Source organism: Schistocerca americana, chromosome 5 (genome assembly GCF_021461395.2).
Source record: "Schistocerca americana isolate TAMUIC-IGC-003095 chromosome 5, iqSchAmer2.1, whole genome shotgun sequence".
Taxonomy (NCBI): Eukaryota; Metazoa; Arthropoda; class Insecta; order Orthoptera; family Acrididae; genus Schistocerca; species Schistocerca americana.
The window spans coordinates 416,180,199-416,202,923 of record NC_060123.1 but is presented as its reverse complement, the minus strand read 5'-3'; the positions used below and the strand labels follow the sequence as shown (position 1 = coordinate 416,202,923).

At 39.2% G+C, this 22,725-nt stretch overlaps 1 protein-coding gene across 1 annotated transcript in view; it reads right to left on the bottom strand.

Annotated features, from left to right (window-relative positions):
* Nucleotides 1-22,725, bottom strand: part of LOC124615771 (lysosomal acid glucosylceramidase-like) — a 240,052-nt gene that overhangs the window by 131,220 nt on the left and 86,107 nt on the right. The gene's annotated exons all lie outside the window — the stretch shown is intronic.

Sequence of the window (22,725 nt, the reverse complement as noted above, 5' to 3'; positions counted from 1 at the left end):
TACGTTCTGGAACATTTGATGTTGATTAGATAGGATGAAAATGAGTTGCTTCCGTGAAATAGTAAATTAATATCATTATTGTTACAGATCTGAAGATGGTTCTGAATGAACCGAAACGGGTCATATGAATAAAAAAAAAAAAAAAAAAAAAAAAAAAAATGCAATCAAGACGGATTATAAGTAACATTACAAAACCTCAAATTTGTCAGTCCACTGTTTCCCAACAGCAATAAATATAGTAAAAAAAAGGACAAATAATTCACATTAATGTATGCTTTTGTAGCCACTGTTTGTATACAAAATTTCTTTTGAGTACTGAAACACCACATATGGTTAGTACTAATCAACCTTTCAGGCTGTTGCAAGCGTCATTCTTGAGTGGTATTTGAAACAGTAAGCTCAAGAAATCTCCAAATGTACCACAACTGTTCAACTAATCATCTGTAACTTCCTTTCCCTGATTATTTTTTACTTATTTGTAGTTAAATACTTCAGATTATCTATTTAATATTGTGACGTTTGTAATGTAGAAGAATGGGACAGTATAAAATGAACAGAATGATACCATATATCTGGAGATTGTGATACTATCATGCATTCTTTACGTGAAGTCATATACATGTAGAACTTTCATTTGTATTGTCTTACACTTACTATGTCTATGAAAGCCAATTAACTTATGATGAAATTAGGTGCATTATATACAAATCCAATTAATTTATAGAAGTAGCGTACTGCAAAATCAGAACAAGTCAGACCAAATGCAAATACAGTCTGAGAATATTCTATGTAAGAACAAGGAAAAAAGCACTGGTAATAAAGATAGAACTCAATGCAAAGATATCAGCATCATGTCAGTATCAAAATTCATGGTGTAATTCCAAAGTAATTAAAGGATGTAGTCAGTCTATTGTTATCATGAATATTTCATGTAATTTTGATGTAAAAACTGGTTTATTTCAACATACTAATTATGCCAAACTTGTTATCAACATTTGTCAAATTAAATCCTGTAATAAATTTTATGAAGGCATATGAATTTCAATTGTTGTTGTTGTTGTTGTTGTTGTGGTCTTCAGTCCTGAGACTGGTTTGATGCAGCTCTCCATGCTACTCTATCCTGTGCAAGCTTCTTCATCTCCCAGTAGCTACTGCAACCTACATCCTTCTGAATCTGCTTAGTGTATTCATCTCTTGGTCTCCCTCTACGATTTTTACCCTCCACACTGCCCTCCAATACTAAACTGGTGATCCCTTGATGCCTCAGAACATGTACCACCAACCGATCCCTTCTTCTAGTCAAGTTGTGCCACAAACTCCTCTTCTCCCCTATTCTATTCAATACCTCCTCATTAGTTACGTGATCTACCCATCTAATCATCAGCATTCTTCTGTAGCACCACATTTCGAAAGCTTCTATTCTCATCTTGTCCAAACTATTTATCATCCATGTTTCACTTCCATACATGGCTACACTCCATACAAATACTTTCAGAAACGACTTCCTGATGCTTAAACCTATACTCGATGTTAACAAATTTCTCTTCTTCAGAAATGCTTTCCTTGCCATTGCCAGTCTACTTCGACCATCATCAGTTATTTTCCTTCCCAAATAGCGGAACTCCTTTACTACTTTAAGTGTCTCATTCCCTAATCTAATTCCCTCAGCATCACCCCACTTAATTCAACTACATTCCATTATCCTTGTTTTGCTTTTGTTGATGTTCATCTTATATCCTCCTTTCAAGATACTGTCCATTCCGTTCAACTGCTCTTCCAAGTCATTTGCTGTCTCTGACATAATTACGATGTCATCGGCGAACCTCAAAGTTTTTATTTCTTCTCCATGGATTTATACCTACTCCAAATTTTTCTTTTGTTTCCTTCACTGCTTGCTCAATATAGAGATTGAATAACATCGGGGAGAGGCTACAACCCTGTCTCACTCCCTTCCCAACCACTGCTTCCCTTTCATGTCCTTCGACTCTTATAACTGCCGTCTGGTTTCTGTACAAATTGTAAATAGCTTTTCGCTCCCTGTATTTTACCCCTGCCACCTTCAGAATTTGCAAGAGAGTATTCCAGTCAACATTGTCAAAAGCTTTTTCTAAGTCTACAAATGCTAGGAATGTAGGTTTCCCTTTCCTCAATCTAGCTTCTAAGATAAGTCGTAGCGTAAGTATTGCCTCACGTGTTACGAGATTTCTACAGAATCCAAACTGAACTTCCCCGAGGTCGGCTTCTACTAGTTTTTCCATTCATCTGTAAAGAATTCGCATTAGTATTTTGCAGCCGTGACTTATTAAACTGATAGTTCGGTAATTTTCACATCTGTCAACACCTGCGTTCTTTGGGATTGGAATTATTATATTCTTCTTGAAGTCTGAGGGTATTTCGCCTGTCTCATACATCTTGCTCACCAGATGGTAGAGTTTTGTTAGGACTGGCTCTCCCAAGGCTGTCAGTAGTTCTAATGGAATGTTGTCTACTCCTGGAGCTTTGGTTCGGCTCAGGTCTTTCAGTGGTCTGTCAAACTCTTCACGCAGTATCATATCTCCCATTTCATCTTCATCTACATCCTCTTCCATTTGCATAATATTGTCCTCAAGTACATCGCCCTTGAATAGACCCTTTATATACTCCTTCGCACCTTTCTGCTTCCCCTTCTTTGCTTAGAACTGGGTTTCCATCTGAGCTCTTGATATTCATACAAGTGGTACTCTTTTCTCCAAAGGTCTCTTTAATTTTCCTGTAGGTAGTATCTATCTTACCCCTAGTGAGATAAGCCTCTACATTCTTACATTTGTCCTCTAGCCATCCCTGCTTAGCCATTTTGCACTTCCTGTCGATCTCATTTTTGAGACATTTGTATTCCTTTTTGCCTGCTTCATTTACTGCGTTGTTATATTTTCTCCTTTCATCAATTAAATTCAATATTTCTTCTGTTACCCAAGGATTTCTCCCAGTCCTCATCTTTTTACCTACTTGATCCTCTGCTGCCTTCACCACTTCTTCAACTGTATTGCTTTCCCCCATTCCTGTCAATTGTTCCCTTATGCTCTCTCTGAAACTCTGTACAACCTCTGGTTTAGTCAGTTTATCCAGGTCCCATCTCCTTAAATTCCCACCTTTTTGCATTTTCATCAGTTTTGATCTACAGTTCATAACCAATAGATTGTGGTCAGAGTCCACATCTGCCCCTGGAAATGTCTTACAGTTTAAAACCTGGTTCCTAAATCTCTGTCTTACCATTATATAATCTATCTGAAACCTGTCAGTATCTCCAGGCTTCTTCCATGTATACAAACTTCTTTTATGATTCTTGAACCAAGTGTTAGCTATGATTAGGTTGTGCTCTGTGCAAAATTCTACCAGGCGGCTTCCTCTTTCGTTTCTTACCCCCAATCCATATTCACCTACTATGTTTCCTTCTCTCCATTTTCCTACTGATGAATTCCAGTCACCCATGACTATTCAATTTTCGTCTCCCTTCACTATCTAAATAATTTATTTTATTTCATCATACATTTTTCCAATTTCTTCATCATCTGCTGAGCTAGTAGGCATATAAACTTGTACTACTGTGGTAGGTGTGGGCTTCATATCTATCTTGGCCACAATAAGGCGTTCACTATGCTGTCTGTAGTACCTTACCCGCATTCCTATTTTCCTATTCATTATTAAACCTACTCCTGCATTACCACTATTTGATTTTGTGTTTATAACCCTGTAGTCACCTGTCCAGAAGTCTTGTTCCTCCTGCCACCAAACTAAACTGATTCCCACTATATCTAACTTTAACCTATCCATTTCCCTTTTTAAATTTTCTAACCTACCTGCCCGATTAAGGGATCTGACATTCCACGCTCCGATCCGTAGAATGCCAGTTTTCTTTCTCCTGATAACGACATCCTCTTGAGTAGTCCCTGCCCGGAGATTTAAATGGGGGACTATTTTACCTCCAGAATGTTTTACCCAAGAGGACGCCATCATCATTTAACCATGCAGTAAAGCTGCATGCCCTCGGGAAAAATTACGACCGTAGTTTCCCCTTGCTTTCAGCCGTTCACAGTACCAGCACAGCAAGGCCGTTTTGGTTAGTGTTACAAGGCCAGATCAGTCAATCATCCAGACTGTTACTCCTGCAACTACTGAAAAGGTTGCTGCCCCTCTTCAGGAACCACACGTTTGTCTGGCCTCTCAACAGATACCCCTCCATTGTGGTTGGACCTACGGTACGGCTATCTGTATCGCTGAGGCACGCAAGCCTCCCCACCAACGGCAAGGTCCATGGTTCATGAGGAATTTCAACTGTAAGTTTAATTACATACAGTTCAAATAATACATAGAAAGCTTTGGTAATTGTTGGATATTATACACTCCTGGAAATTGAAATAAGAACACCGTGAATTCATTGTCCCAGGAAGGGGAAACTTTATTGACACATTCCTGGGGTCAGATACATCACATGATCACACTGACAGAATCACAGGCACATAGACACAGGCAACAGAGCATGCACAGTGACGGCACTAGTACAGCGTATATCCACCTTTCGCAGCAATGCAGGCTGCTATTCTCCCATGGAGACGATCGTAGAGATGCTGGATGTAGTCCTGTGGAATGGCTTGCCATGCCATTTCCACCTGGCGCCTCAGTTGGACCAGCGTTCGTGCTGGACGTGCAGACCGCGTGAGACGACGCTTCATCCAGTCCCAAACATGCTCAATGGGGGACAGATCCGGAGATCTTGCTGGCCAGGGTAGTTGACTTACACCTTCTAGAGCACGTTGGGTGGCACGGGATACATGCGGACGTGCATTGTCCTGTTGGAACAGCAAGTTACCTTGCCGGTCTAGGAATGGTAGAACGATGGGTTCGATGACGGTTTGGATGTACCGTGCACTATTCAGTGTCCCCTCGACGATCACCAGTGGTGTACGGCCAGTGTAGGAGATCGCTCCCCACACCATGATGCCGGGTGTTGGCCCTGTGTGCCTCGGTCGTATGCAGTCCTGATTGTGGCGCTCACCTGCACGGCGCCAAACACGCATACGACCATCATTGGCACCAAGGCAGAAGCGACTCTCATCGCTGAAGACGACACGTCTCCATTCGTCCCTCCATTCACGCCTGTCGCGACACCACTGGAGGCGGGCTGCACGATGTTGGGGCGTGAGTGGAAGACGGCCTAACGGTGTGTGGGACCGTAGCCCAGCTTCATGGAGACGGTTGCGAATGGTCCTCGCCGATACCCCAGGAGCAACAGTGTCCCTAATTTGCTGGGAAGTGGCGGTGCGGTCCCCTACGGCACTGCGTAGGATCCTACGGTCTTGGCGTGCATCCGTGCGTCGCTGCGGTCTGGTCCCAGGTCGACGGGCACGTGCACCTTCCGCCGACCACTGGCGTCAACATCGATGTACTGTGGAGACCTCACGCCCCACGTGTTGAGCAATTCGGCGGTACGTCCACCCGGCCTCCCGCATGCCCACTACACGCCCTCGCTCAAAGTCCGTCAACTGCACATACGGTTCACGTCCACGCTGTCGCGGCATGCTACCAGTGTTAAAGACTGCGATGGAGCTCCGTATGCCACGGCAAACTGGCTGACACTGACGGCGGCGGTGCACAAATGCTGCGCAGCTAGCGCCATTCGACGGCCAACACCACGGTTCCTGGTGTGTCCGCTGTGCCGTGCGTGTGATCATTGCTTGTACAGCCCTCTCGCAGTGTCCGGAGCAAGTATGGTGGGTCTGACACACCGGTGTCAATGTGTTCTTTTTTCCATTTCCAGGAGTGTATAAGCACCAGTGGCAGTAGCTATGAGAGAGCAGTCAGTGTTGCGTTAGTCCTGAGTAAGTATTGCAGATAGTTTTGAGACAGTATTGTGTCAGTCCAGGATGAGAAATTTGTGTATGTATTTGTAGAAATAAATACACTGAAGTGCCAAAGAAACTGCTATAGGCATACACATTCAAATACAGAGATATGTAAACAGGCAGAATATGACACTGCAGTCGGCAATGCCTATGTAAGACAGCAAGTGTCTGGCACAGTTGTTAAATTGATTACTGCTGCTACAATGGCAGGTTATAGGATTTAAGTGAGTTTGAATGTGGTGTTATAATTGGTGCACAAGCGATGGGACACAGCGTCTCTAAGGTAGTGATGAAGGGATTTTTCTGTATGACCATTTCATCAGGAAACTGGTAAAACATCAAATCTCCAACATCACTGCAGCCAGAGAAAAATCCTGCACGAATGGGACCTATGATGACTGAAGAGAATTGTTCAACATGACAGCAGAGCAACCATTCTGCAAATTGTTGCAGATTTCAGTGTTGGGGTATCAACAAGTGTTAGCATGCAAACAGTTCAATGAAACATCATCAATATAGGCTTTTGGAGGTGAAGGCCCACTCATGTACCCTTGATGATTGCACAGCACGAAGCTTTATGTTTTGCCTGGGACTGTCAACACCGACCTGGGACTGTTGATGACTGGAAAGGAGACAAACTCATGAATCAATGGACTCTGCATGTCGGCAGGGGCTGTTCAAGGTGGTGGAGGTTCTGTAATGATGTGGGGTGTGTGCAGTTGGAGTGATATGGGCCCCTGATATTTCTAGATATGACTCTGACAGGTGACATGTATGTAAGCATCCTGTCTGATCACCTGCATCCATTCATACCCATTGTGCATTCCAGCAGAGTTCAGCAATTCCAGCAGGACAATGCGATACCCCACACATCCATAATTGTTACATAGTGAGTCCAGGAACACTTTTCTGAGTTTAAGCACTTCCACTGGCCACCAAACTCCTCAGACATGAACATTATTGAGTGTATCTGGGATGCCTTGCAATGTGCTGTCCAGAAGAGATCTCCTCCCCCTCATACTCTTACAGATTTATGGACAGCCCTGCAGGATTCATGGTGTCAGTTCCCTCTAGCACTACTTCAGACATTAGTCGAGTCCATGCCATCTTGTGTTGCGGCACTTCTGCGTGCTCCTGGGGGACCTACGTGAGATTAGGCGGGTTACCAGTTCCTTTGACTCTTCAGTGTAGGTTGAAGATTAATTCCAATGTGTCAGCCAGTATAAAAAAACTGTCTTGATAATGCTATATGTGGATACCAGGTATCTTGTAAAAGGAAAGGGTGTTTATTTACAGAAAATCTACATCACCCTTTAGACAAAAATCAGATACAAAAATTGATTATTGAAGACTATATACAGAAGTATCAAAATCTTACAATACAATGGATTGAAGCTGGTATGCTATGTCAAAAGGATGAACATATGTTTTGAGAATCAGAACAAAAACAAAATTGTATTGAATGATCAGGCTATCAGTACCTGCATTACCAGCAGAGAATATGACTACACATATGGACAAAGTAAAACAAAGTAAATGACTAGAGTAAATCACATGGGTCATCAACATCAAGGACAACAACAAAAAATATTAACACTATAATAATTGCTATTTCTATGTGGAGTAGCAGAAACAGAAACACATGCATCATTTTTATTATTGCTGTGTTAGGCAAAACCATTCAGTACAGGAAGTCAAATTGAAGAAGCTAATCAATTTTTATCCCATTATTACAAGAAATTCCTTGAAGAACTCGCAAGGTTTTTGATAAGAATCTGATGAACTTAGTAACAATTTAAAACAATTAAAATTGATTTCAGTTAAGACTTCAGTGGTAAAATAGGGGCAGTAACAAGCAAACTACATAACAGTGCAGAGAAAACAAAAGAGATCTAAGTAACAGTTAAGGACAGTTGAAGAGTGGCGATAAACTTGATATTACAAATAATGAAGTAAAAAATTTGAGGAGTGAGGTGTCAAACTTTAGCAACCAGCTCACAGAACTAAAGAAGATCTTGCAGTAGAGTCAGAGCACAACAATTGGGAGAACAGAGTAGTTTTGTTGAGAATAGTATTGTAAAGCAGAATTAATAGATAAACGACATTGAAAAATTTGTATTGTTGAAAATGAAAAACAAAAATGTAATTTTCAATGTAGAAGGGTTGACAGTTGTAGATCTTTATCAGCAAACTGTTAAATATGTCAGAAAATGAATTAGAGATTTTACTGATGTTGTACCCGTATTTTACACAAATGTCCAGAAAAGCAGAGGTAATATGAATGAAAAGTAGGTAAAATATCACAAAAGAAAAGCAAAAAGAAAATACCTGAGTAAATGTGAATTATTAGCAAACATGAATGTCAACTGTTTTTTGAACGAAGATACTGCAGGTCTTTTAAACATAATTAAGACTATAGACTGAAGTGTTATTTGAAACACAAGCTATCATGAAAACGTTTATTTGATTAAAAGAATGACAAAGCTAATAATGTTACCTTGGGAATTTGAAAATGTTATGTGTTTGTTAAGTGCAAAACTGAGTAGTAGCTATGTAGTGGGCAGTGATAATAAGAAATATTTAAAGTAGAATGCATATTCTACACCATTTTTTAAAAAATTTTCAATGTGTTTGTGTAATGGCAAATCAAAACACGTGCACTCAAACATATTTATGTCAGAAGTAGATGTGGATGTTTAAAAAAAGTGATAATTTTGTACACCTTAGCTTCAAAGCATTGAAGGCACTGTACACTCATTTGTATACTATGTGACTGGTGAACACAGAGCCCCAGCTATTGTGGTGTATTTTTACAAAATGTCAGATTTCTGTGCCACATTCATTCTTTGATTAATTTGTAAATTGTTCAAGTTATCTTCTGCTATCTTGCTGTCTTTCCTTAGTAGGTGCTATGTGCACATTTTTAGCGTTTTCAAGTGTATTTTCATGGCAGAATTAATGCATTCTTTGTGTATTATTTGTCTAAGAGCTAAGAATTTTTCTTACATTGTTGGAATGAACTTTGTGTACAGTTGGTTTAAACTGAGAATATTTGAAATATGGTTACACTAATGGTATTTTACACTGCCATGACTGAAAAACATAATTACATTTACACTTGTATAGTAAATAAATTATCTTGCATTTTGAGGAGGTTTATTTTTTTTGGTTGTTTCTGAGGAAAAATCTTTTTACATTTAATGACAGTTGGGGTGTTTTAAGTTTTTGTGCTGCCTTATTTTATGGACATTGAATAAACATTGATTTTCGATCTATTTGGTGGACTTTTGTGCTATATTTGTTACTATAAAGACAGGAAGTCAGACTTATTGGCTTGTTACACTCATTTTCAAGATCTGCCACCAGTATTTGAATATAAATATTAGAATGAAGGCACTGGTAAGGATTTAATTATGAGAAGAGAACATTGAGTTTGTTTGTTATCTCAAACACATTTTATTGTGAAAGATGCTTGGAGTGAGCAGTTTATTTATCAGATCACATATTATTTTTCGAAACTGTGATAGGTGAGATCATGATGAAATCATCATTCATTCGTTCATTCATTGGTCCATTTGATTCATTACATACTTAAACAGTACAATGAAAATAGGACAAGTCAAAATTTCGAAAGGAGCAGAAGAAAAACCACACACACACACACACACACACACACACACACACACACACACACAGGGAGAGAAAGAGAGAGAGAGAGAGAGAGAGAGAGAGAGAGTGAGAGAGAGAGCATACTGGTGTAGATAGTTTAATTTCTTGTACTCAAGATTCTCACTAATGTAAACTGCCACACCACCACCCTTATGTTGCTGTCTACAATAACTATTTGCTAAGCAGTAGCCCTCTAGTTTACAGTAAATAATTTCATCAGATTTTAATCCATGCTCAGTTAGCACTACTATATGAGGTGACTGTTTATTTACAAAAACCTGTAATATACTAAGCTTATTTCTAAGGTACTGTATGTTTAGGTGCATGAGCCTTAGTGGTATTTTTAACTGGTCACTCTGATTATCTTCCTTTAAAATGCACTGAGTTGGTTCAGTAACAGTTGGCTTTAAATGTAATACTTCCCCTTCCTGTAATATACTAAGCACTTCACTTGCTCCCTTTGCTTCTGGTACTATGCAGTGATTTTTTTCAGTTTGTGTCATTAAACCTGGATCGTAACTTTGTCCGGTGTTTATATTCCTCTCACTATTGTCACACTGGTATTTAAGCTGGACAGTTTTACTTACATCTTTTTCCATGTTCTCTTTCTGCTTACTCGGTACCATAAAAAATCCTCACTTAGTGTAGCAGGTCTCCTAGTCCTCAGGCATCTGTCTTGATTGGAAGCTGCTTCTGCTGTTGATCTCCCAGGCCTCAGGTACCTCTTCTGTGTGGTTGCTGTTGCTGGTGGCTCCTGTGCTCCCCGACTTGGTGACTGCCCTTCTTTGTTAGCTGCTGTGGCTAATGACCTTTGTATATTTTGCTCACATGCACTTTCATTGCCTTGAGGTAGTATTATGGGGTCTGCTGTTCTGGATGCTGTTGCTGATGACGACAGCTCTGCTGATGATTGTGGTGATTCTGCTGCTATTGGTTTATCTGACACTGCTGCTGAGAATATCTGAGCCTTTGCTGTTGCTACTGGTGTTTGTTGTAGCTCTACTGCAGATAATGATGGTTCCACTGTTACAGACAACTCTTGTTTTGGAGGAATTGGGATTGGAGACACTTCCATTACAGATGACTCATTAATAAATTTAAGTATTTCGGCACTGATAATCTTTTTCCCTTTTACGTTCATGTGGAGACCATGTCTTGTGAAGTGCTCTCTGTGAACACTGTTTATCTCTACGAAGGTCGTATTCTGGAAGCCTCGACATATTTTCTCAAATAGCCTGTTTGCTGTAACAATCTCAATGTTTACGCACGAGTTTTCCATCAGATCGTGTCTCCTGGGGATGTTAACAATATAGAAATGCACTCGAGGCATCCTCTTGATTGTTTCCTTTAGGATTCTCGTTGCACGCCAAGTTTCATTACAGCAAACATCATTTGCGCCTCCTATTATGATGCAGCTGTTACCCGTCATTAATATGTTGTCACTGTTTTTCAGAATTTCACGTAATGGCGCGCCTGGTTTGATGATGCCTGTTACATTAAGGTCTGGATGATTTCTTCTCATAATTTCCGTAACTCCTCTCCCATGACTATCTGAAAAATTATATGTCTGTTGCTTGTATCCTTGCTTATGCATAACGTGGTTGTTTACTTTTTTTTCTTTACGAATATTTACCTTGTATTTTTCTCCGTTTAATCCACTTGTATATTTTTGTGTGGATAGTTTGTTCATATTTTTATCCCTAGATGCACTATTAACACTTTCTTTTCTTGCGTTTAATTCACTTGTGTCTTTTTGAGTGATCAGTTCGTTCATATTTCTAGTTACAGTCGTACTGTTTACACTTTGTACATTTGGTTGTGCAGACCTACGAATTTTATGGCTAGCATTAATGAGATCTTGTTGCCTTGACGATTCAGACAGTTCCCGTATGGTTAGTACTAAATTTTCCATTGTTTTTATATATTTTTTTATAATGTCAAGTTCTTTTTGAAGTTCGTCTTGCACGCTGTCTTCTATTCCCGTGTAGCACTTTTCACTCGCGATCTCGCGGCCGTTACACTCTATGTCACATTTACACTGTATTTGTAAATCATCTTGAGCATAGCAGTGTGAATGGCACCATTTATGTTTAAACACGCATATTCTAATTCCATTTAGCACTGTTTCGTCACAAACAATACACTTGATTGAAATTAAGTCCTCAAAAACTGCAGAGCGGTTTAAAGTTACGTGTACACTTGCCGCCATTTTTTCAAGTGGACAGCAGACCTGTGCAATAGTACACTTTTCTTGAAATGTTTCTTTACAATAACTATTGGAAAATGCATATCAGTAAATGGTAAAGGGTTGTTGTCATCAAAGTACTTTCTTCTGTCACCTATTCTCAACCCTTTTGTATGAGTTCCTAAATTTTCTCTACCAGAGGTAGAGTAAATCCTGCTAATTTGATCTCTTACAAGCCTGTGGAGAGTTTGGGCAATTAAAACGTACAAGTTATGAATGTTAAAAATTGGCTTTGTGTAATATTTCACAGACCTGTCAACTGCTCCCACTGAATTCATTGTTGAGTTTGAGAGGCCAAAAGCTCTCCCTGTCAAACTTTTCCATCTCATGCACATGTATGAAACTGCAGATGGACAATATAGATTATGCCTCTCTTTTATAACACAGCTTGATTGTCAAGAAGTATACTCATGCTCATAAATTAAGGATAATGCTAACACATGGTGAAACAGTGCTCTGGTGGGTGGTTTGCGGGTTTAAATCACCTCAGGGTATGACCACGCAGGGCATTTCATTTGCAGTCGTCGCATGGTGGTGCTGGCAGCAGTCCACATACGCAGAGGTGTGTTGGTACATGTCAGAGTACGGTGCAACGAGTAAGTGTGCAGACATTTTCAGATGTGCTAATGGTGACTGTGTGTTGAAAATGGCTCAAAGAACACGTGTTGATGACATTATGAGGGGTAGAATACTAGGGCGACTGGAGGCAAGTCAAACACAGCAGGTTGTAGCTTGGACCCTCCGTGTGCCACAAAGTGTAATCTCAAGATTATGGCAACGATTACAGCAGACAGGAAACATGTCCAGGCACTACAGTACAGGACATCCACAGTGTACAACACGAAGAGAAGACCGATATCTCACCATCAGTGCCCACAGGCGGCCACGGAGTAATGCAGGTAGCCTTGCTCGGGACCTTACTGCAGCCACTGGGAGAGTGGTCTCCAAACACACAGTCTATAGATGACTGAACAGACATGATTTATTCACCCGGAAACCTGCAAGGTGCATTCCACTGACTCATGGTCACAGGCGGGATCATAAAGCCTGATGTCAAGAACACAGTACGTGGTCATTGGAACAGTGGTCCCAGGTTAGATTCACAGATGAGTCCAGGTATAGTGTGAACAGTGATTCTTGCCAGGTTTTCACCCGGCGTGAAGCAGGAACCTGATACCAACCCCTTAATGTCCTTGAAAGGGATCTGCATGGAGGTCATGATTTGATGGTGTGGGGTGGGATTATGATTAGTGCACGTACACCCGATCATGTCATTGACAGAGGAACTGTAACAGGTCAGGTGTATTAGGATGTCTTTTTGCACCAGTATGTCCACCTTTTCATGGCTGTAGTGGGTCCCACCTTCCTCCTGATGGATGACAATGCACGGCCCCACTGAGCTGCCAACATTGAGGAGTACCTTGAAACAGAAGATATCAGGCGAATGGAGTGGCCTGCCTGTTCTCCAGACCTAGATCCCAACAAGCACATCTGGGATGTTCTTGGTTGACATATCGCTGCCTGTCTCCAAAGCCCTACAACACTTCAGGAGCTCCGACAGGCTCTGGTGCAAGAATGGGAGGCTATACCCCAGCAGCTGCTCGACCACCTGATCCAGGGTATGCCAACCCATTGTGCGGCCTGTGTACATGTGCATGGTGATCATATCCCATATTAATGCCAGGGTACATGTGCAGGAAACAGTGGCATTTTGTAGCATATGTGTTATGGGATGGTTTTCTCAACTTATTACCAATACTGTGGACTTACAGATCCAAGTCGTGGGTGTTCCGTATGTGCCTATGCTAGTAGCGCCAGTTTTGTGTAGTGCCACATTGTGTGGCGCCACATTCTGCAATTATCCTTAATTTATGAGCATTAGTGTATATTAGTTGAAATAAACTGGACTGCTACTCATGAAGTGGTTTCATGAGCATAAAGCAAGAAAAACATTACTGAATTTGAATATCATGTTTTGACATAAAAATCTACTGCATTTAGATGGTATAAATTGTTTAAAAAGTAATGTTCTTTTAACTACAATGGACATTCATCAATAAAAATCTGTCATTGTGAATAAAATTCAGTTTAGAACACCTAATGAAGTTTGCCAACATTGTACCTAATTATGAATGAACTTTCTCTGGTACTTGTAGAATTGTTACTGATCTGAAGTGTACTCAACAATAACACAAAATATCAGAGCATAATTTCACAGAAAATTAAAGTGTTGAAAAATACTCTTCTGGGTGAATGTATGCTCATGTATGAGAAGGAAAATTCCCAAGAAGAAATATAGTTTTTCAACTATAATACCTTTCTGCTTTGACTACTGAGTATTCACTGGTTAAAATATTTGTCTTGGTGTATCAATAAAGCCAGTTGGTTTCATTTACCATAAATGGCAGCAGGTCTTGTATTTCAGTTATCATCAAAGATAACTATTATCTTCCCGATACTTCTGCATGGAAGCCAAATGATAAGGTGCAGATATAAATGAATGAAATTTTATTTTTCCAAATAAAATGAATTGCTAAATCACAATTCTTTCCCAAGGGTTTCGCCATCTATTTCACATTCTGAAGATCTTCTAACTACAAATGTTTAAGGATGAATAGAGCTTTGCACTGTGTCTGTTGGAGAATGTGGTACTGGACTGATATATTGAAATTATTTAGAAGACAATTATCAATGCAGAAAAACTGACACTATTGTCAACCTTACCATTTATAAGATTTCTTATTTTGTGTGGTTATAATGAAGTTTTATTTTATTATCTTAGAAAACTGAAATGTGGTTTATCTGTGGTGTAGACAAGAATAACAAAGAGAACGTTAATGCTTATATTGAAGTGTAGACAGAAATATAAAAGCAAACATTCCAGGAAGACAACCTGAACTTTCAAGAGCTATTGGTCAAACAGGGCAGAAATATGGCAGTGTTTCTTAGGACACCAACACCGCAAAGTTATCTGAGATCCACAGTATCTAAACATGTGTGTAGCTCTCAGGGACTGAACAGGTAGTGGATGGTAAGACAGTACAGTACCTTGGGAAAGGTACAGCACTGCCACTTAAGATATACACACTGAGGTGACAAAAGTTACAGTATACCTCTTAAAATATCATATCGTGCCTCCTTTTGCCTGGCTTAGTGCAGCAACTCAACATGGCATGGACTCAACAAGTTACTGGAAGTCTCCTGAAGGAATATTGAGCCATGCTGCCTCTACAGATGTCCACAATTGTGAAAGAGTTGCCAGTGCAGGATTTTGTGCACTAACTGGCCTCTCAATTATGTCTCACATGGTATGTTCAATGTGTTTCATATCAGATGATCTGCATGGCCAAATCATTCACTTGAAATGTCCAGAATGTTCTTTAATCCAATCACGAACAACTGTGGCCTCGAGACATGGCACACTGCTATCCATAACAATTCAATCAGTTTTTGGGAAAATGAAGTCTATGAATGGCTGCAAATAGTCTCCAAGTAGCTGAACATAATCATTTCCACTCAATGATAAGTTCAGTTGGGCCACAGGAACCAGTCCATTTCATATAAACACACCCACCAGCTTGCACAGTCCTTGTTGACAACTTGGTTCCATGGCTTTGCGAGGTCTGTGCCACACTCAAAGCCTACCATAAGCTATCACCAACTGAAATTGGGGCTCATCTGACCAGGCCATGGTTTTCCAGTCAACTACAGTCCAACTGCTATGCTCATGAGTCCAGGAGAAGTGCTGCAAGTGGTGTCATGCTATTGGCAAAGTCAACTGCATTGGTTGTCTGCTACCATACCCCATTAATACCAAATTTTGCCACACTGCTGTCCTACTGGATATGTTTTTTTATATATCTCATATTGATTTCTGTGGTTATTTCATTCAGTTTTGCTTTTCAGTTAGCAGTGACAAATCTACAGAAATTCCACTGCTCTCGCTTGTTACACGAAGGCCACTGGCCACTGCAGTATCTGTGGTGAGCAGTAAAGCCTGAAATTTGATATTCTCCACACACTCCTAACACTGTGGGTATTGGAATATTGAGTCCCATAATGATTTAGGAAATAGAATGTCCCATGCGTCTTGCCCAACTACTATCCTGCATTCAAAATCCATGAATCCTCATCGTGCAGTCATGTGACACTACTGCCATCAGTATGTGAGTATATTGCTGTCCTATGACTTTTGTCACCTCAGTGTATAGGAGTGAAAATATTAGTGTTTCACAGGCTCGACCAAATATTTGACATGTAAGACCACCCTAAAGGGAACTATCCAAAGCAGCCAGCCTCTAAAATGTAGAACTGAAAGAAAACTGCAAAGAAAAATCTGCAAGAAAATTCTCCAAGAACTATGATGGGGCAATAATTCTTTTTTGGAACACTCTATAATCTTGCTCTCCAGATACCCTTTTGGAATTGTTTCACTTCCTGCAGTTCAAAGGAGAGATTATTTAAAAGAGTATTACGTTAGGCCTTTGGATTAAGAAAATCAGATTCTCAAAATATCAACCACTACTTAAGGTGTTTGAATAATCTCCATTGTTTGGTCCCTTACACCTCAAACAAACAATAATCTCCATTCCACAGGGCTCAGCAATGTTGTGGAAATCCTACTGCCCTTCATGGATGGTCTCAGGTCAATGTGGATAGCATCAAGGTATTACCAGAAAATAGAGCTGATTACAAATGACGTGGATTATTCCTCTCAGTCCAGACCACATTGTAGATGATGAAATGATTCTGAGTGATGATATGATTCCATAGCAAAAAACATAGCACTAAGTTTAGAATTTTGTAAAGGTTCTTCACTGAGTACAACATTTCCAGTACAAAAAATTTTCTGTACGTTTGTTATTCACACACTTATCTAGAAAAACTGTGTAAAGTTATTGAAGTGGTTACTACTGATGATCCTCAGTAATGCTGAAATTTTGAAGCCTCATTCTCTGAAATTTTTTAAAATTGTAACTTAGTAGTTCTATGATTGACATGACACCATTGATTTTAAATCGAAATTACTTCTCATTCATTAGTGCCAAAATTTCTCTCAACTCTTTTTGTAGTTCAAATAAACCATTTTTGAAACAATACTGAATGAATTCTAAACAGTGTCAATTTTATTTGTATACATCTTCATAGTGAAATCATCTCTCATGTCTCCACAAACCATATATCTTGACAAAGAAAAAAAACTCATAGTCATATGAGGTCTGTTCAAAAAATTCCAGAACATTTGTAATTTTGTACCATCAGTGGTTTGGAGAAAAATGCCATTGGCATCACGATACACACCTGCGTTTAATGTGTAACTGCTGGAAGTTTCATTGTTATACATCTGTTAGTTATTGTTCAGTACTGTACTGAATAGAATGTTGCATCGCAAAGTTTGCAAATTTAGAGATGGCAGAGTCAGAGGAGCAATGCATCTGCATTACATTTTGTGTGAAACTTAAGAAAATCTTTATAGAGACAAGGCAAATGATGCAGGAAGCTTACGATGAAGAGTGTTTAAGCCACATTCAATGTTATGAATAGTTCAGATGGTTAAAAAATGGCTGGATGTAAGTTAAAGGTGACCCTCATTCAGGATGCCCTTCAATGTCTACTCACAATGCTCATGTCAAGAACATCAATGAAATTGTGCATGCCAATCTAAGACTGACTGTTCACAAGATTGCAGAAGAATGAAACATTTCAGCTAGATCATATCGTGAAGCCCTGACACAGCATCTTGGAATAAACTGTGTTGGCACCCAGTCCATCCCATGGCTTATGAGTCAAGACCAGAAAGATGTTCACCTCACAATCTGTGAAGAGCTTTTGGATCCTGCAAATGAGAATGATATGTTCCATAAGAGAATCAGAACTGGTGATGAGACTTGGGTCTGTGATTACGATGTTGAGACCAAGGTTCAATCTCCTTGATGAGTTGGGGAAGATTCTCCAAGACCAAAAAAAGCTTGTCAGGTCAGGTCAAATGTCAAAGCCATGCCAATAGTTTTCCTTGACTTTGAAGGATTAGTCCATTATGAATTTGTGCCTCAGGGACAAACTGTTAATCAGTGGTACTATTGGGACATGTTGCAACACCTGCAAGAAAATGTGAGAATGAAACAGCCTGAAACATGCTGAGACAACTCACGGCTCTCACATCATGATAATGTGCCCACAGATTCCGCCCTGTTGGTGTGTGATTATTGCACAAAAAACGGAATGACTGTGCTGCCTCATCCTCCATACTCTCCAGATGTGGACCCTGCAGACTTATTTTATTTCCAATGTTGAAACCGCTATTGAAAGGATGAAGATTTGCAATGATAGATGACATAAAAGAAACTTCACAGATAGAGCTTTGCGCGATCCAGCAAGAAGTATACCGAGAGTGTTTTCAGAAATGGAAACGGTGTTGGGAGTGGTGTATCAAATGTGTAGGAGAATGTTTTGAAGGAGACCACACACAATAAATACAAGGTAAGTATAGAAAAATTTTGTGGACAAAGTTCTGTAATTTTTTAACAGAACTTGTAAACAGTTTTCAGAGTGTGTCACTGGGGCCTTACTAACATATTACAACACAGAAGTTATTCAGACAATTGTAGCTGCACTGTTCAAATGATTTCATGTAAAGTTTACACTAACTGACTGTAAAACTCATATCTGCTGATACTTGTGACTTTGACGTTGAAATATTAGTCACCTGAAAACAAAAACATGAATGTTTACATTGAGATATGAACATGAGAAATGCTAATCACAGACTCTGTCTTGGAGATGTTACCAGAACAATTACCAGGCACAGACTACCAGAGCTGTTGCCCAGTAGTTGCGCTTATAGACAAGTGTGTGAATATTTAGTGAAATCTGTAAACTCATATTGCTCTATGTAGGGAAAAATGTTGAAATTAGTGGTAATGACATTACAGAGAACCAAGTAATATTTGGTTTATTCATATGATAAAGAACTGGAAAGTTAACAAACCTGTGTGGACTTTTTCCTTTATACCTTGAGCACTACTGAGGGGTACTAAATGAGCTTCACATAAATTTCACAGGTTAGTAATTTTCCTAATTTATTTAATTTCTTAATTAACACTTTATTCTGGAAACCAAAGGCATTTTGTAGCTCAGAAGAAAGAGGGTAACAGAATTATAATGTCAACTCTTGGAATTAAACTTACTTAAAGGACACATAATGGAAGTATTTTCTGAATGATGGAAATTTTCATTACAAATAGCATTTTAGGTAATGACTTTTCAGAAAAGGTAAACTGTTTACTGGATGAGTGAAATCAAGAGTTTTGAATAAGCTATGTCCATTCAAAAATAAAGAATTATTACCTCCCAATATTTTTCAGACTTCTCTTCAAGGAATATGTTAACTGAAAAACTAAGTAAAGCCTTGACAGAGCTCAAACACATAAATGAATAATAGCAATATAATAGAGGGAAACATTCCACGTGGGAAAAATTATGTATAAAAACAAAGATGAGGTGACTTACCGAACGAAAGCGCTGGCAGGTCGATAGACTCACAAACAAACACAAACATACACACAAAATTCTAGCTTTCGCAACCAACGGTTGCCTCATCAGGAAAGAGGGAAGGAGAGGGAAAGATGAAAGGATGTGGGTTTTAAGGGAGAGGGTAAGGAGTCATTCCAATCCCGGGAGCGGAAAGACTTACCTTAGGGGGAAAAAAGGACGGGTATACACTCGCACACACACACATATCCATCCACACATACAGACACAAGCAGACATATTTAAAGAATAATAGAGTTTACTGAAATATTGCCCAGCTAAGATTTTTGATATTTTATGTAAAAGTGGTGCATCTACTACCAGTTTTAACATACCAAGTTTTAAGAGTTATTTGGTCAACCAAATCAATGACACATTTTTCAATTAACTGAATGTTATGATACTACTTTCTAAAACTAATCTAAATAGGCCTTCGATGGTCCAGCAGTACTGATCAACCACAATGTCATCCTCAGCCAATAGGCATCACTGGATACAGATATGGAGGGGCATGTGGATAGCACACCGATCTCTCAAACTCTGTCAATTTTTGTGACCAGAGCCATTACCTCTGAGACTAGTAGCCCCTCAATTGGCTTCACAAGGGTTGAGTGCACCATGCTTGCCAACAGTACTTGGCAGACCCAAATGGTCACCTGTCCAAGTGCTAGCCAAGCCCAACTGTGCTTAAGTTTGGTAATTTGATGGGAACCGTTGTTACCACTGCGGCAAGGCCACTGGCAATACCACTATCACTTGGGTGAAATTTGTTCTGATCTCTCACATAATGTACGCGATTTATGGTTTTTGCATAATCACATGATGCACTGGTGCACTTTCAAGTTACACATTCTAAATTTATCTATAAGTACAATAACATTTTTGTCGGTTTCCATGTGAAAACATAAAATTACAAAAAGTTTGTCATCCTATAGATTTCACTATATAAGTAAACAAAAACATAAATTAAAGGAAGATTTGCATCTGTAAATGAACTAATTTCCTTCCATTCCATCCATATAAATTATAACAAATGCCATGTATATTCAATAAAAATTTTACATAAATTATGCCAAATTATAAGTTATTTCTCATTAAATAAATTGCCGTCATTTCATTCCAAAAACACATTAAAATTCGCCAGAAAAAATTACCCTTGATACAGAAATACCATATTTTCAAGTGTAAATAAACCTTTTCATGTGGAACAGTTCTGAAATCTTTAAATTTTGTTTCAGGACTATATAAAATATCTTTTCTAACTGGTTTGGTTCTCAGATTTTTCTACATGTGAAAAGATACATTTTTTAATTATATTTTAATTTTATGTAAAACCCGTATGTCATTATAATAACTAATTTGACAAAGAAACTTGTAGAACTACCTGGAAGCCAGTCTAACGTATAATATCATGAATGCATGCCAAATGACACATTTGCATTTGAATGAGATGAAGATATTAGCTAGAAAAATGCAAAATATTGAGAAAAATTTTATAATTATTATTTAAATATGAAAGAGGCATAATATACAGTATAATAGAGAAAAGAGAAAAAAGTTAACTATGGAGTAGAATTATAGCAAATGGAGTTAATTTCTCTTGCTATGTTTCAGTTGGACATGTTCTTGTCAATACGCTTAGGACTTTCCTAGGTAGCAAGTGGTGCAATGAAATGCAAGTGGAAGAGAAGAAATTTTTTCAACAACAATAAATGTATTTTATGCATTTCCTACATGAGCCACTGCAAAGTGACATCTTTGTGCTAGGCTAATTTTTAGATCCATGCTTCAGTCCTAAGTTTGTCTTAAGATTTTTTTCTGATGGTTAATATTGTATATCTTTCACTTCTACCTAAGCTTTGTTTGATTGAAAGAAGCAGGTTACAGCATAGTTCAGATTCCTTATGAAACTGGAGTTCTACTTGCAATCAGCTCGGAAAGTAGCAAAAAAAACTGTATATTGCAAATATTCAATCTGAGAACATCTTTTCTCAGTAGTGGCGTAGCGTGAGGGGAGACTTTGAGACTTAGTCTCCCCTGTATTCGTGCTTAAAAAAGATTCAATAGTAATTCATAAGAAAAATATAAATAACTTTCTGCTAAGAGCTCTAAACGTGCGAAGACATCAGTCTTGTAGTCTGCGCCGCACCCTGAGTATTGGTGTGTTTGCCTGCTTGAGACTCGACTGCTCTCAGTCTCTGCCTCCCTACCCTTACCTGGCTGTGTGCGCCTGCACCCCCTCCACTTCCCCTCTTCCACGAAGGCCGGTGCGCTGCACCTGCCAGCAGGTATCGAGACTAGTCTCTGCCGCTTATATGCAGGACTTTAACACGGATGTGAACAGTCACACGGTTTGTGTTCATAATCATTCTTGCGTGATTTTAGTGCATATTTTCGTTGTGACGCCAACATGAGTGGGCGAGCAACTGAACACCTTATAGAATTTTTATTAAAAACGCCTTTTTCTACATTAACATACCATACGAAAAAAAGTGCGATTGAAGGACAAACGACCTACTCCTATACTCAGTTTAGTTTTAAGTGAAGCCAAACAAAAACTCACTTTTCAGACAGGCTGGTACGAAAAGTATACTTGGCTGCCTGCGAATGCAGTTAATAACAGATTATATTGTTATATATGTCTTTTGTTTGGTGGTGAAAAGGAATGGTGGCTCAAATGGTTCAAATGGCTCTGAGCACTATGGGACTTAACATCTGTGGTCAGCAGTCCCCTAGAACTTAGAACTACTTAAACCTAACTAACCTAAGGACAACACACACATCCATGCCCGAGGCAGGATTCGAACCTGCGACCGTAGCAGACGCGCGGTTCCGGACTGAGCGCCTACAACTGCTAGATCACCACGGCCGGCAAAAGGAATGGTGCAATGAGGGCATTAGTACAATAAAGAATTTTGACCCGAAAGCACCAAAGCATCAGATATCAAAACGTCAGCTGCAGGACAAAGAATCATTTCATTTATTGGGCAAAAGTAGAATTGAACACGCCCTTTCTGGAGCTGCTCATCTGACAGAAATAAAATACAACGAACAAGTTGCATCCAACAGGAGACTATTGGCTTGCATTATTCAGGAAACTGTTGTTTGTACGCAAGAACTAGCCTTTGACGGCCATCGAGAAGATGAATCCTCCAGCTACAAAGATAACTATCTGGAATTATTGGATTTACTAGCTGAAGGAGAGCAGTTAATCCAAGACCATTTTCCATCATGTTCAACCTTTAAAGGAACTTCTCCAGACATACAGAATGATGTAATAGAAATGATAACTCTGGCAGTTAATGAGAAAATAAGATCTGAAATTTAGAACTGTAATTTCATTTTGAATCAAGCTGATGAAATATTAGATATGTCACGCAAGAGTCAAATGAGTATAATATT